The following is a 14,811-nucleotide window of genomic DNA, read 5'->3' on the forward strand; positions in this document are numbered from 1 at the left end:
AAAAAAGAGGTAAATTCTTTTTTCAAAAATTCAAAAAACGATGGGCTATAACCCATGTTTTTTGAATTTTTTTCAAATCCTCAAAAATGATGAAACGGCGTGCTATAGTATGCCGTACGGTAGGGGCTATAGCCCATGTTCAAAAATGATGAAAAACGTGGTTAAAAAAAAAATCAAAAATTCAAAAAACGATTGGCTATAACCCATGTTTTTTTTTACATTTTTAAATTTTTAAATCCTCAAAAATGATGAAAAACGGCGTGCTATAGTATGCCGTACGGTAGGGGCTATAGCCCATGTTCAAAAATGATGAAAAAAGAGGTAAATCTTTTTTTATAAAAAAAAACGATGGGCTATAACCCATGTTTTTTGAATTTTTTCATTTTGTTCAAATCCTCAGAAATGATGAAAAACGGCATGCTATAGTATGCCGTACGGTAGGGGCTATAGCCCATGTTCAAAAATGATGAAAAACGAGGTAATTCTTTTTTTTCAAAAATTCAAAAAACCATGGGCTATAACCCATGTTTTTTGAATTTCTGATTTTTTTTCAAATCCTCAAAAATGATGAAACGGCATGCTATAGGATGCCGTACGGTAGGGGCTATAGCCCATGTTCAAAAATGATGAAAAACGAGGTTAATTTATTTTTCAAAAATTCAAAAAACGATGGGCTATAACCCATGTTTTTTTTAAAAAAAATTAAATCCTCAAAAATGATGAAAAACGGCGTGCTATAGTATGCCGTACGGTAGGGGCTATAGCCCATGTTCAAAAATGATGAAAAAATAGGTAAATTTTTTTTTAATAAAAAAAAACGATGGGCTATAACTCTGGGTTACTTTAGTAACCTCAGTTTATCAAGCGAATCGAGCGAGAGAATCGCCTAAGGGTGGCGCCATTTCCATGGTGCCAACACAGAATAAATCCATATACTCACGAAACAATACTGATTGGGTCGTGCAGCTGTCTGTCACGACTGTGGCTGCAAGCTCCGCCCAGAGCCTATAAAGCAGCGCACAGCCGGAAGACGTCATTCCTATCAACCAGTCCTTTTTCTGTGCTCTTTCTAAGCAAGAAGGGTAGTAAGGGCGATTCTCTCGCTCGATTCGCTTGATAAACTGAGGTTACTAAAGTAACCCAGAGTTTATCTAAGCTCATCTCGCTCAAGAATCGCCTAAGGGTGTACATAAACCCCCCGTATCACTACCACCAGTTGAAAAGGAGGCCCGACCCGGGATCCCTCCCCCAGCAGTCCCCTGCCCGTGGGGAGAAGGAAAGGCAAGGAGGCTATCTGGACCACAGGCCCAGTAGACAAGAACCTATCCAAGGAGCTAGCCAGCGTAGACTGTCTAAGCACTCAGACGCGGGCTGATGGTACCCCATCTTATATGCCCTAGGATCTATCTCCTGAAGTGCGCGTGTGTGACCGTTGTTCCCAACTGTCCCATCACATAGCGGCAGCTCCCGGAACGGCGTGAGCAATTCCAAAAGATGCCACGTCCAAGTTGTAGTACGTGGCGAAAGTCGAAGGGGACGACCAACTCGCCGCCGTACACACATCCTGAAGTGAGGCTCCCTTTGCAAGGGCCCAGGATGCAGACATGCCCCTCGTAGAGTGAGCCCGCAAACCCTCCGGGGGTTGTGCTCCTCTTTCGGCATAAGTCAACTGTATGGCTTCCACAACCCATTGTGAAAGTCTCACCTCGGTTATGGGAGTCCCTCTTCTCTGAGGGTCCCATGCAACAAACAACTGACTGCCCTTCCTAAAGGCAGCAGTCCTGTTCACATACAGTTTCAGTGCCCTGACAGGACAGAGACTGTTCAGTCTCTCGTCCTCCGCCGATGCGAACGGGGGCGGGTGGAAAGCCGCCAAATCTACCGGAGCACATCCGGAAGGAAAATTCTTAGGCAGGAACGACAGGTTCGGCCTGAGCGAAAACCCTGTTATCGTTCCCACTGAACCTCATGCAGCTTGAGCTCACTGAGAGCGCATGCATGTCACTAGATCGCTTCGCTGTAGCCAAGGCGACCAGCAGGGCGGTCTTTAGTGAGAGAAATTTCAAACCCACTGTGTCCAGTGGTTCGAAGGGGGCTCTTGACAGAGCGTGTAGCACCAAGCTAAGGATCTAGATACCGGCCGAGCACGCCTGACACCCCTCATGAACTGACGAATCAATAAGTTCTCACTTATTGGTCTGTTGTCCATACCCACATGGTAGGCCGAACGGCCGCCAGGTTGAGTTTGACCGAGGAGTTCCCCAAGTTTCTATCCAACAATTCCTGCAGGAAGGTTAGGATAAGAACCACCGAGGCTTGAAAAGGAACCACCCGTTCCGGCCTCGCAGCACACCAGCGCACAAACACGTTTCAAGCCGTGTTGTACCGCTGTCTAGTTGAAGGGGCCCTGGCTCCCAAAATCGTCCCAATGACTCTAGGGGGCAAGCCTGTGGCTACTAGGGTCGACCCTTCACCGGCCATACCCAGAGATCTAGGTCCTGCGGGCGCGGGTGGAATATCTCGTGACCCGCCTGGGTAAGCAGATCCCTCCATAGAGGGAGCTGCCAGGGCCGGTCGTAGAGGAGGGGACAGATGTCCTGCCTCCAGGATCCTCGGGCTGGCGCCACTAGGAGCACGCTCGAGCCCTGAACCCTCACCCTGGCTAAGGTGAAGGGAATCAACTCCAGTGGAGGAAAAGCATAGAGTAGGCCCTGAGGCCACCGATGTGCCATCGCGTCCAGTCCCAATGGGAGCAGTCAGGGAGAAGAAGAGTGGACACTCCTCGTTCCCGCCTGCAGCGAACAGGTCTGCCACCGGTGTCCCGAACCTGTCCCAGATCTGTTCCACTACACCCGGGTGTAGGGACCAGTTGCTGTAGCGGAGGGGACCTCTGGACAACAGGTCTGCACCCGCGTTCAGAAGTCCCGGGACGTGGCAGGCTGTCAGTGACAGAAGACGTCTGTCGCACCAAGTCGAAAGCCTGTATGCCAACGTGTGCAGGCGTAGGGACCTCAGTCCACCCTGCCTGTTGATGTAGCACATCGTTGTCGTGTTGTCGGTACGGACGAGGACATGACAACCCCGTATGAGCGGCTCGAACGCTTGCAGCGCGAGGAAGACCGCTAGGAGTTCCAGATAATTGATGTGGGCGGACCTCAAGGTTCCATCCCATATCCCTCTGGCTGACCTGCCTTCGTGGGTGGCCCCCCACCCACTCAGGCTCGCGTCCGTAGTGACGACCTTCCTGGTCAACGGTAGACCAAGGGGGACTCCCTCCGTCAGGATCCGTCTGTCCGACCACCATCTCAGGGCGAGCGTGCATTCCCCGGGGATTGTCACTCGCCGCGAGATGAATCTGGTGGGCACCCGTAGAGACCTCAAACAGCGCTGAAAGGGTCTCATGTGGAGTCTGCCCAACCGCACCGGAGAGATGGCCGATGCCATCAGTCCCGCCATACGTAGGCAGATCCTGAGTGGCAGTCTGTGTCCTCTCTGGAACAGGGCCACGCACTTCAGGAAGGCGTCGATCCTCTCCGGGCTCAACCGAGCCGTGAAGGAGACTGAATCCAGTGCTATGCCTATGAAGTTGATCGACTGGGCGGGCACCATAACACTCTTCTCGTGATTTATGGTGAACCCTAGGGAGGACATATGGGACACCACCCGAGTGGTGTTCCACAGTGCCTCCTGTGGCGAGCCCGCACTCAGAAGCCAGTCGTCGATGTAGCTTGCTACACGTAGACCTCGTCGCCGCAGAGGGGCCAGAGCCGTCTCGGTGCACGGTTGACGAACACCCTGGGGCTCAGGGACATCCCAGAGGGGAGAACCGTGTACTCGTACACCTTCCCCTTGAAACCGAACCTCAGGAACTTCCTGTGAGGTGGGTAGATAGGGATGTGAAAGTAGGCGTCTTTCAGGTCTATAGATGTGAACCAGTCGTTCAGGCGTATAGAGCGCACAAGAGACTTGGCTGTCAGCATCTTGAAGCGGAAGGACTTGAGGTACCGATTGAGAGCTCGTAGGTCCATGATTGGACGTAGCCCCCCCCCCCTTCTTCTTGACCAGGAAGTAGCGTGAGTAAGACCCGCTGCGACTCTGGCTCAGGGGTACCTCTCTGACAGCCTTCTTCTCCAGCAGAGTTGATCTCCTGCTGGAGAACCTGACCCGCCTCACCGCGTGCATCGGAGTAGAGGACTTCTCCGAATGCAGGGGGTCTCATAGCGAACTGGAGCCTGTAACCTCTCGCTATGGTGCGGAGAACCCAAGGAGACGCTCCGCACAGTTCCCACTGTGTCAGGCGACGCGCAAGGGGGTTCTCCATCGCCAGGGGAGCGCGTCGTCGCGCAGGGCTGGCGCCCCCTGGTGGACCAGAGAAAATTTCGGCATGACCCGTCCTGCCAGTGGCGTTTAGGCCCGCCACAAGGCCAAGGTCCCCCCACTGTCGGAGAGCCCGGGGGCTACTCCTGGCAGTGGGTTCATGTCCCCCCGATGTTGTTGTCGTTGTTTTTGTTTTAATGGCGTGAAGGCCTTCATTACAGGAAATAAAACAGGTACAACATTGGAAACAACAACATGTCGATGATCGGCTGCACCCGTGGTGATGCTCCGCATCGTGAGCCCCCGCCTCTTCCTGGGCGGTCTGAGTGTGAGAAGAACACTCGAATCCAGGCTCGGGGGGGGGAGGGGAGACGTCTGGTCTCGTCTCCCCTGGGATGGGGACGGTGTCACTTGCTCTGTGGCTCCCCACGGCCTCTGCCCTGGCCTCGTCTGGGGCCATGGGGCGGGCGGCCGTGGCCACGCCCAGCCGGGCGTCTGTCACGGTTGGGGGTGTCGGCCGAGGCACCGGACGGTGCCAGCTGGCCTCCTGCCCTCTCCTGGTGGGGCTTGGAGCCAGAGCGGCCACCCCTACCACCGCTGGTGTGTTGGGGTTGGCGTGCGGAGGGAGCTCTTGGAGGAGCTCGCTGTCCGTCGTCCACCTTGAAAAGCAGCCTATCTAGAATGCTAAGCATGCTAGGGTGGCATCGGCCATCCAACGAGGTTGCTACTCCCGACCTCGAAAAGGTTAGCTAAACAGCTAAACAACCCTAGCTTCACAATGTACATACCTGTAATGTTGAGGGAAGCAGTCGGTAGTCGAGGGTCGCTGGGGAACCACGTCGAGTGAGACTCGTGCCTTTGGCCGCTGCGTGAAGTAGTAGCAGCGGTAGTTGTCGGTGAAGGCCTAGGACTGCATCCGACATCTCGTTGTCGCAACCACCCGGCTCGGGGGAGCCTCGTCGGTGGGCCGATGAGATCCCGCTGGAGGGAGAGCAGCACCCAGAGCCAGCCGGCGAGGCCTGGCTGATGTCTTGGGTCTGGCTCCACAGGCCTGTTTACCAGTGTGGTGAAGAGCGTGTGGAGCTTGTTGTTGGCGGTCCGAGCCGCCTTCCTGGCAGGGGAGGAGCCCAGGGAGGACTCGTCATGGTGTCTCTGAGACGCGTCAAGGTTGAGGGGTCTGGAGAGAGAGGACGAGGTGGTGGGCCTAGGCCTCGAGGTTTGGGGCTGGTCGGGACAGCCGGGCTCGGAGGTGTCGACCAGGGACCTGTCTTGGTGACTCTTGACGCGTGAGATGCGTCAGCTTTTCTCCCCGTCTGCGAAGCAGAAGCAGCAGGGGTAGAGACCAGAGGTCTCGAGAGCCTGGCGAGCATGCTCTAGACCCAGGCAAACCATGCAGCGAGAGTAACTGTCCTCAGGGGACAGCAGGTTGCTGCATTTGCATGAGAAAATTCCCGGTGGCGTTCCTCCTCGGGAACCCGGGAGGGCTGTTGTCACCCCTGCTGAAGGTCCTCCTGGGTCTGGTTGTGCTGTGTAGCGTCACCGCCAGTAGCCATGTTGCCTAGTGTAGTTTTCCAACTGTACACTGAGGTGTAATAAGGCTAGAAAACTAACCAGGGTCTTCCGACACAGGGAAGAGTCTTGTAGGTCAAGCACAGTTGTAGCTTAAAGAAGGAACCAGCAGTTCAAGACATTGTAGAAGCACTTCTCCTTTAAGTTATAATATAAAATTATAAAAGAAGAAGGTGGTGGAGTAGAAGAGTAGGACTCGTGGTGCTCCACTGAAAATCAGCTGTCTAAACAGAGAGGACCACGTTGTGAAACTGTGGTGGCCAGAGAGGCTGTTTAGTTGCGTGAAAGAAAGGCGCCGGACTACGGGAAGGCCGCAAAGCCTGGGGCTCGCGTAGCGCGGCCGTCGGGCTGGTGCTGTTTAGGTCTGACGACACAGAGCGATGCGGCGGTTCGTTGGGTAGTGCGGGTTGCGTAGAGCAGGCCCGTGGCCTTCGATAGCAAAAACAACCGTGCCAAAAGGAAGCTAGAGAAGCTGTAGTCAACGCCTGACGGCTGGAAACTAGCTAGTGTCTAGCGGAGCTAAAAGGCTATAGCTGCGTTAGCGGGAGCTAGCTAACCTAGGAAGGCTAGCGAAGCTGCGGCTGGATAGCAAGCTAGCGTCGTAACCCGGCTACGGTGGTTGCTTGTTGTTGGTGACGCTAAAATCAACGCCTAGCGGCAGAGGATTAGCTAGAAACACCGGTAGCAAGCGAAACAGCGTTGCAGCTTGCTGCTTATGCGGGTTGTCTGTTGCCAGGGTTCTGTTGAAGTTGCGACTGAAACATACCCACTGAGGGTCCTCCTGGGTCTGGTTGTGCTGTGTAGCGTCACCGCCAGTAGCCATGTTGCCTAGTTTAGTTTTCCAACTGTCCACTGAGGTGTAGTAAAGGCTAGAAAACTAACCAGGGTCTTCCGACACATGGAAGAGTCTTGTAGGTCAAGCGCAGTGTAGACGCAGCTAGAAATATATATATACATATATAAAAAATATATATATATATATAATAAACATATTTAATACATGTTAAATGTATATCCAATATATTTAATAAATAGCTACAGGACCACAACAACAAACCATAGATTGCATATTACATATATAATATATACATATATATATATATATATATAATAAACATAATACAAACAGTAGCTAGAGGCAACAGGAGTAGCAACAGGAGTAGCCGCTAGAGGAGGCTAGAGGTAGCTAGAAAGGCTGCTAAAAGCAGCTAGCTAGTAGCTAGGGTCTTCTACCAATCTAGCCGTGGGCCGTGAGGCCGTATGGAAGCCTGTGATCGCGTGGAGCGGGGGCTTCCGAGCCGACGGGGTCTTGCGACACAACGTAGTGAGAAAGAGCGTGGTTCAGCGCGGGCTGAGGGAGTCTGTAAAACTGCGTGGTAGCTAGTAGGGTCCCTAACAGTTTTCGAGGCTTTAGCAGCAGAGAAAACAAGGGAAAACAGAGCTAACAAGCTGGGGTTGCAAAACGGAGGCTTAACAACTCACCGTAGCAGAGCAGCGCAGGTTGACGTCCGCGGATCGCTTCTTTCCGACGAGCGGCTGTCTCGTCCATTGTCGGCTGGCTCTTGTCCAAGGGCCAGGCAAAGCTTCGCGGCTAGTATGCCGTACGGTAGGGGCTATAGCCCATGTTCAAAAATGATGAAAAACGAGGTTAAATTTTTTTTCAAAAATTCAAAAAACGATGGGCTATAACCCATGTTTTTTTTAAATTTTTTAATCCTCAAAAATGATGAAAAACTGCGTGCTATAGTATGCCGTACGGTAGGGGCTATAGCCCATGTTCAAAAATGATGAAAAAATAGGTTAATTTTCTTTTCAAAAATTCAAAAAACGATGGGCTATAACCCATGTTTTTTGAATTTTTTATTTTTTTTCAAATCCTCAAAAATGATGAAAAACGGCGTCCACAGTATGCCGTACGGTAGGGGCTATAGCCCATGTTCAAAAATGATGAAAAAAGAGGTAAATTCTTTTTTCAAAAATTCAAAAAACGATGGGCTATAACCCATGTTTTTTGAATTTTTTTCAAATCCTCAAAAATGATGAAACGGCGTGCTATAGTATGCCGTACGGTAGGGGCTATAGCCCATGTTCAAAAATGATGAAAAACGTGGTTAAAAAAAAAAATCAAAAATTCAAAAAACGATTGGCTATAACCCATGTTTTTTTTTACATTTTTAAATTTTTAAATCCTCAAAAATGATGAAAAACGGCGTGCTATAGTATGCCGTACGGTAGGGGCTATAGCCCATGTTCAAAAATGATGAAAAAAGAGGTAAATCTTTTTTTATAAAAAAAAACGATGGGCTATAACCCATGTTTTTTGAATTTTTTCATTTTGTTCAAATCCTCAGAAATGATGAAAAACGGCATGCTATAGTATGCCGTACGGTAGGGGCTATAGCCCATGTTCAAAAATGATGAAAAACGAGGTAATTCTTTTTTTTCAAAAATTCAAAAAACCATGGGCTATAACCCATGTTTTTTGAATTTCTGATTTTTTTTCAAATCCTCAAAAATGATGAAACGGCATGCTATAGGATGCCGTACGGTAGGGGCTATAGCCCATGTTCAAAAATGATGAAAAACGAGGTTAATTTATTTTTCAAAAATTCAAAAAACGATGGGCTATAACCCATGTTTTTAAAAAAAAATTTAAATCCTCAAAAATGATGAAAAACGGCGTGCTATAGTATGCCGTACGGTAGGGGCTATAGCCCATGTTCAAAAATGATGAAAAAATAGGTAAATTTTTTTTTAATAAAAAAAAACGATGGGCTATAACTCTGGGTTACTTTAGTAACCTCAGTTTATCAAGCGAATCGAGCGAGAGAATCGCCTAAGGGTGGCGCCATTTCCATGGTGCCAACACAGAATAAATCCATATACTCACGAAACAATACTGATTGGGTCGTGCAGCTGTCTGTCACGACTGTGGCTGCAAGCTCCGCCCAGAGCCTATAAAGCAGCGCACAGCCGGAAGACGTCATTCCTATCAACCAGTCCTTTTTCTGTGCTCTTTCTAAGCAAGAAGGGTAGTAAGGGCGATTCTCTCGCTCGATTCGCTTGATAAACTGAGGTTACTAAAGTAACCCAGAGTTTATCTAAGCTCATCTCGCTCAAGAATCGCCTAAGGGTGTACATAAACCCCCCGTATCACTACCACCAGTTGAAAAGGAGGCCCGACCCGGGATCCCTCCCCCAGCAGTCCCCTGCCCGTGGGGAGAAGGAAAGGCAAGGAGGCTATCTGGACCACAGGCCCAGTAGACAAGAACCTATCCAAGGAGCTAGCCAGCGTAGACTGTCTAAGCACTCAGACGCGGGCTGATGGTACCCCATCTTATATGCCCTAGGATCTATCTCCTGAAGTGCGCGTGTGTGACCGTTGTTCCCAACTGTCCCATCACATAGCGGCAGCTCCCGGAACGGCGTGAGCAATTCCAAAAGATGCCACGTCCAAGTTGTAGTACGTGGCGAAAGTCGAAGGGGACGACCAACTCGCCGCCGTACACACATCCTGAAGTGAGGCTCCCTTTGCAAGGGCCCAGGATGCAGACATGCCCCTCGTAGAGTGAGCCCGCAAACCCTCCGGGGGTTGTGCTCCTCTTTCGGCATAAGTCAACTGTATGGCTTCCACAACCCATTGTGAAAGTCTCACCTCGGTTATGGGAGTCCCTCTTCTCTGAGGGTCCCATGCAACAAACAACTGACTGCCCTTCCTAAAGGCAGCAGTCCTGTTCACATACAGTTTCAGTGCCCTGACAGGACAGAGACTGTTCAGTCTCTCGTCCTCCGCCGATGCGAACGGGGGCGGGTGGAAAGCCGCCAAATCTACCGGAGCACATCCGGAAGGAAAATTCTTAGGCAGGAACGACAGGTTCGGCCTGAGCGAAAACCCTGTTATCGTTCCCACTGAACCTCATGCAGCTTGAGCTCACTGAGAGCGCATGCATGTCACTAGATCGCTTCGCTGTAGCCAAGGCGACCAGCAGGGCGGTCTTTAGTGAGAGAAATTTCAAACCCACTGTGTCCAGTGGTTCGAAGGGGGCTCTTGACAGAGCGTGTAGCACCAAGCTAAGGATCTAGATACCGGCCGAGCACGCCTGACACCCCTCATGAACTGACGAATCAATAAGTTCTCACTTATTGGTCTGTTGTCCATACCCACATGGTAGGCCGAACGGCCGCCAGGTTGAGTTTGACCGAGGAGTTCCCCAAGTTTCTATCCAACAATTCCTGCAGGAAGGTTAGGATAAGAACCACCGAGGCTTGAAAAGGAACCACCCGTTCCGGCCTCGCAGCACACCAGCGCACAAACACGTTTCAAGCCGTGTTGTACCGCTGTCTAGTTGAAGGGGCCCTGGCTCCCAAAATCGTCCCAATGACTCTAGGGGGCAAGCCCGTGGCTACTAGGGTCGACCCTTCACCGGCCATACCCAGAGATCTAGGTCCTGCGGGCGCGGGTGGAATATCTCGTGACCCGCCTGGGTAAGCAGATCCCTCCATAGAGGGAGCTGCCAGGGCCGGTCGTAGAGGAGGGGACAGATGTCCTGCCTCCAGGATCCTCGGGCTGGCGCCACTAGGAGCACGCTCGAGCCCTGAACCCTCACCCTGGCTAAGGTGAAGGGAATCAACTCCAGTGGAGGAAAAGCATAGAGTAGGCCCTGAGGCCACCGATGTGCCATCGCGTCCAGTCCCAATGGGAGCAGTCAGGGAGAAGAAGAGTGGACACTCCTCGTTCCCGCCTGCAGCGAACAGGTCTGCCACCGGTGTCCCGAACCTGTCCCAGATCTGTTCCACTACACCCGGGTGTAGGGACCAGTTGCTGTAGCGGAGGGGACCTCTGGACAACAGGTCTGCACCCGCGTTCAGAAGTCCCGGGACGTGGCAGGCTGTCAGTGACAGAAGACGTCTGTCGCACCAAGTCGAAAGCCTGTATGCCAACGTGTGCAGGCGTAGGGACCTCAGTCCACCCTGCCTGTTGATGTAGCACATCGTTGTCGTGTTGTCGGTACGGACGAGGACATGACAACCCCGTATGAGCGGCTCGAACGCTTGCAGCGCGAGGAAGACCGCTAGGAGTTCCAGATAATTGATGTGGGCGGACCTCAAGGTTCCATCCCATATCCCTCTGGCTGACCTGCCTTCGTGGGTGGCCCCCCACCCACTCAGGCTCGCGTCCGTAGTGACGACCTTCCTGGTCAACGGTAGACCAAGGGGGACTCCCTCCGTCAGGATCCGTCTGTCCGACCACCATCTCAGGGCGAGCGTGCATTCCCCGGGGATTGTCACTCGCCGCGAGATGAATCTGGTGGGCACCCGTAGAGACCTCAAACAGCGCTGAAAGGGTCTCATGTGGAGTCTGCCCAACCGCACCGGAGAGATGGCCGATGCCATCAGTCCCGCCATACGTAGGCAGATCCTGAGTGGCAGTCTGTGTCCTCTCTGGAACAGGGCCACGCACTTCAGGAAGGCGTCGATCCTCTCCGGGCTCAACCGAGCCGTGAAGGAGACTGAATCCAGTGCTATGCCTATGAAGTTGATCGACTGGGCGGGCACCATAACACTCTTCTCGTGATTTATGGTGAACCCTAGGGAGGACATATGGGACACCACCCGAGTGGTGTTCCACAGTGCCTCCTGTGGCGAGCCCGCACTCAGAAGCCAGTCGTCGATGTAGCTTGCTACACGTAGACCTCGTCGCCGCAGAGGGGCCAGAGCCGTCTCGGTGCACGGTTGACGAACACCCTGGGGCTCAGGGACATCCCAGAGGGGAGAACCGTGTACTCGTACACCTTCCCCTTGAAACCGAACCTCAGGAACTTCCTGTGAGGTGGGTAGATAGGGATGTGAAAGTAGGCGTCTTTCAGGTCTATAGATGTGAACCAGTCGTTCAGGCGTATAGAGCGCACAAGAGACTTGGCTGTCAGCATCTTGAAGCGGAAGGACTTGAGGTACCGATTGAGAGCTCGTAGGTCCATGATTGGACGTAGCCCCCCCCCCCTTCTTCTTGACCAGGAAGTAGCGTGAGTAAGACCCGCTGCGACTCTGGCTCAGGGGTACCTCTCTGACAGCCTTCTTCTCCAGCAGAGTTGATCTCCTGCTGGAGAACCTGACCCGCCTCACCGCGTGCATCGGAGTAGAGGACTTCTCCGAATGCAGGGGGTCTCATAGCGAACTGGAGCCTGTAACCTCTCGCTATGGTGCGGAGAACCCAAGGAGACGCTCCGCACAGTTCCCACTGTGTCAGGCGACGCGCAAGGGGGTTCTCCATCGCCAGGGGAGCGCGTCGTCGCGCAGGGCTGGCGCCCCCTGGTGGACCAGAGAAAATTTCGGCATGACCCGTCCTGCCAGTGGCGTTTAGGCCCGCCACAAGGCCAAGGTCCCGCCCCACTGTCGGAGAGCCCGGGGGCTACTCCTGGCAGTGGGTTCATGTCCCCCCGATGTTGTTGTCGTTGTTTTTGTTTTAATGGCGTGAAGGCCTTCATTACAGGAAATAAAACAGGTACAACATTGGAAACAACAACATGTCGATGATCGGCTGCACCCGTGGTGATGCTCCGCATCGTGAGCCCCCGCCTCTTCCTGGGCGGTCTGAGTGTGAGAAGAACACTCGAATCCAGGCTCGGGGGGGGGAGGGGAGACGTCTGGTCTCGTCTCCCCTGGGATGGGGACGGTGTCACTTGCTCTGTGGCTCCCCACGGCCTCTGCCCTGGCCTCGTCTGGGGCCATGGGGCGGGCGGCCGTGGCCACGCCCAGCCGGGCGTCTGTCACGGTTGGGGGTGTCGGCCGAGGCACCGGACGGTGCCAGCTGGCCTCCTGCCCTCTCCTGGTGGGGCTTGGAGCCAGAGCGGCCACCCCTACCACCGCTGGTGTGTTGGGGTTGGCGTGCGGAGGGAGCTCTTGGAGGAGCTCGCTGTCCGTCGTCCACCTTGAAAAGCAGCCTATCTAGAATGCTAAGCATGCTAGGGTGGCATCGGCCATCCAACGAGGTTGCTACTCCCGACCTCGAAAAGGTTAGCTAAACAGCTAAACAACCCTAGCTTCACAATGTACATACCTGTAATGTTGAGGGAAGCAGTCGGTAGTCGAGGGTCGCTGGGGAACCACGTCGAGTGAGACTCGTGCCTTTGGCCGCTGCGTGAAGTAGTAGCAGCGGTAGTTGTCGGTGAAGGCCTAGGACTGCATCCGACATCTCGTTGTCGCAACCACCCGGCTCGGGGGAGCCTCGTCGGTGGGCCGATGAGATCCCGCTGGAGGGAGAGCAGCACCCAGAGCCAGCCGGCGAGGCCTGGCTGATGTCTTGGGTCTGGCTCCACAGGCCTGTTTACCAGTGTGGTGAAGAGCGTGTGGAGCTTGTTGTTGGCGGTCCGAGCCGCCTTCCTGGCAGGGGAGGAGCCCAGGGAGGACTCGTCATGGTGTCTCTGAGACGCGTCAAGGTTGAGGGGTCTGGAGAGAGAGGACGAGGTGGTGGGCCTAGGCCTCGAGGTTTGGGGCTGGTCGGGACAGCCGGGCTCGGAGGTGTCGACCAGGGACCTGTCTTGGTGACTCTTGACGCGTGAGATGCGTCAGCTTTTCTCCCCGTCTGCGAAGCAGAAGCAGCAGGGGTAGAGACCAGAGGTCTCGAGAGCCTGGCGAGCATGCTCTAGACCCAGGCAAACCATGCAGCGAGAGTGACTGTCCTCAGGGGACAGCAGGTTGCTGCATTTGCATGAGAAAATTCCCGGTGGCGTTCCTCCTCGGGAACCCGGGAGGGCTGTTGTCACCCCTGCTGAAGGTCCTCCTGGGTCTGGTTGTGCTGTGTAGCGTCACCGCCAGTAGCCATGTTGCCTAGTGTAGTTTTCCAACTGTACACTGAGGTGTAATAAGGCTAGAAAACTAACCAGGGTCTTCCGACACAGGGAAGAGTCTTGTAGGTCAAGCACAGTTGTAGCTTAAAGAAGGAACCAGCAGTTCAAGACATTGTAGAAGCACTTCTCCTTTAAGTTATAATATAAAATTATAAAAGAAGAAGGTGGTGGAGTAGAAGAGTAGGACTCGTGGTGCTCCACTGAAAATCAGCTGTCTAAACAGAGAGGACCACGTTGTGAAACTGTGGTGGCCAGAGAGGCTGTTTAGTTGCGTGAAAGAAAGGCGCCGGACTACGGGAAGGCCGCAAAGCCTGGGGCTCGCGTAGCGCGGCCGTCGGGCTGGTGCTGTTTAGGTCTGACGACACAGAGCGATGCGGCGGTTCGTTGGGTAGTGCGGGTTGCGTAGAGCAGGCCCGTGGCCTTCGATAGCAAAAACAACCGTGCCAAAAGGAAGCTAGAGAAGCTGTAGTCAACGCCTGACGGCTGGAAACTAGCTAGTGTCTAGCGGAGCTAAAAGGCTATAGCTGCGTTAGCGGGAGCTAGCTAACCTAGGAAGGCTAGCGAAGCTGCGGCTGGATAGCAAGCTAGCGTCGTAACCCGGCTACGGTGGTTGCTTGTTGTTGGTGACGCTAAAATCAACGCCTAGCGGCAGAGGATTAGCTAGAAACACCGGTAGCAAGCGAAACAGCGTTGCAGCTTGCTGCTTATGCGGGTTGTCTGTTGCCAGGGTTCTGTTGAAGTTGCGACTGAAACATACCCACTGAGGGTCCTCCTGGGTCTGGTTGTGCTGTGTAGCGTCACCACCAGTAGCCATGTTGCCTAGTTTAGTTTTCCAACTGTCCACTGAGGTGTAGTAAAGGCTAGAAAACTAACCAGGGTCTTCCGACACATGGAAGAGTCTTGTAGGTCAAGCGCAGTGTAGACGCAGCTAGAAATATATATATACATATATAAAAAATATATATATATATATAATAAACATATTTAATACATGTTAAATGTATATCCAATATATTTAATAAATAGCTACAGGACCACAACAACAAACCATAGATTGCATATTACATATATAATATAT

The sequence above is a fragment of the Protomyctophum parallelum genome, assembly GCF_964188405.1.
Source record: "Protomyctophum parallelum genome assembly, chromosome: 1".
Classification (NCBI taxonomy): domain Eukaryota; kingdom Metazoa; phylum Chordata; class Actinopteri; order Myctophiformes; family Myctophidae; genus Protomyctophum; species Protomyctophum parallelum.